Source organism: Gavialis gangeticus, unplaced genomic scaffold, assembly GCF_001723915.1.
Source record: "Gavialis gangeticus isolate Ggan-Ray unplaced genomic scaffold, GavGan_comp1, whole genome shotgun sequence".
Classification (NCBI taxonomy): domain Eukaryota; kingdom Metazoa; phylum Chordata; order Crocodylia; family Gavialidae; genus Gavialis; species Gavialis gangeticus.
Window position 1 is genome coordinate 148,475,815 of NW_017728992.1, and position 1,775 is coordinate 148,477,589.

Genomic DNA, 1,775 nt, shown 5'->3' on the forward strand with positions numbered 1-1,775 from the left:
CCTTTTTAGGGCCTCTCTAACAAGCCTCCTTAGCTTGTCAAAGTCAGCTTTCCTGAAGTCGAGGACTCCTGTATAACTGACTCCCTTGCCAGGTTTATGGCAGATGGTGAAGGTGATCAGTTCATGATCACTGTCACCCAGCTTCCCTTCGATTGTTAGGTTGCCAGTTAGGTCATCCCCGGTTGCCAGTACAAGGTCAAGCAGTGCTTTACCTCTTGTCAGCCCATAGACTTCCTGCATCAGATTTCATCCACACATGAGATAAAGCTATGCAACTGCTCGGATTTGGCCAAGCACTCCTCCCATGAGATATCTGGGTAGTTAAAGTCTCCCATGACCACCATACACCAGGATTGTGTGGCCTCAGCCAATTCCCTGGTGAGCTCCTGGTCAAGGTCTTGACTCTGGGTAGGGAGTCTGTAGTAGCCCGCCACCATAGTATCCCCTGCGCTGTGCTCCCCATGGATTTTAACCCAGAGTGTCTCAAGTTGTCCACCATGGATGCCAATGTCAGCTTGTAGGGATGCATAGCTTTCCTTGACATAGAGAGCTACGCCCCTGCCCCTTTTGTCCACTCGATCCCTCCTGTACAGGGTATAGCCATCTATACACATGGTCCGGTTGTGGGTGGAGTCCCACCAGGTCTCTGTAATCCCAGTGACATCACAGTTATTTTCATTTACAAGGAGAACAAGTTCTTCCTATTTATTCCCCAGGCTCCTGGCATTTGTGTACAGACATGCAAGTGTCCCCTAAGTAGCTCTTGCCTCGCTTACATTTTGTTCCAGGGCTGGGGTTGGGGTGGGATCCCTTATGTGTCTTGGCCTGCTGGCTTTTCAAGGGCCACTTGGTGGGCCAGGAGCAGCAGTAGTCCCCCCCATCCCCCAGCCGGCTTAGTTTAAAACCCGGTGGAGCAGGTCACCCAGTCTAGCTGAGAAGAGCCTCCTCCCCAGCAGAGAGAAGTGGAGGCCATCCCTTTCCAGCAGCTCGCTGCCTCTCTTGCCAAAGAGTGGACTGTGGTCATGGAAGCCAAAGCCTTCCCAATGACACCAGCACCGCAGTCTGTGGTTGACTATGTGGACCCTCCTTTCCCTCCTCAGCCCACAGCCTGAGACTGGGAGGATCAAAGAAAACGCCACCTGTGCCCCCAGACCCTTTAGCCCTGCTCCCAAATCCATGAAGCACCTCACGACTCTGCTAGGAGCACTCTGAGCCATGTCATTGGTGTCCACATGGATGAGGAGCGTGGCATAGTGGGCTGTGGGCTGGAGGAGTTTAGGGATGTTGTCTGCAATGTCACGCATGCGGGCCCCCAGAAAGCAGCAAACTTCCCGGGCTAAGAGGTGGGGTGGCAGATTGCCCCCTCAGGATGGGGTCTCCCACGACAAACACTTTGCCTTTGGTCTTGGGGAGAGTAGGGACGGTAGCTATAGTGTCCTCTGTGTTGCCTGTGGCAGCTGGCAACTCAGCAGGCTCTGCTGGGGCTGCAAGAGGCTCATACTTGTTGCAAAGCTCCAGCAGGGGAGGGCGGGCCCTAGGGCCCTTGACTACCTTGGTCCAACCCTGTGGTTGGACAGAAGGGGAGGTCCCTGAGTCCTCCCTTGTCCTGGAGGAAGACCATGATCTACCCTCTGCCTCCCAGGGGAGAAGGGCCTGGCAGTAGGAGTCTATCTCCTGCTCACAGTCCCTGATGGCATGCAGTCTCTGGACTGTGGCCTGGAGCTCCTCCAGCTGGCATGCCAGAGACCCCAGTAGGGAGCAGACCCCCACAAGGG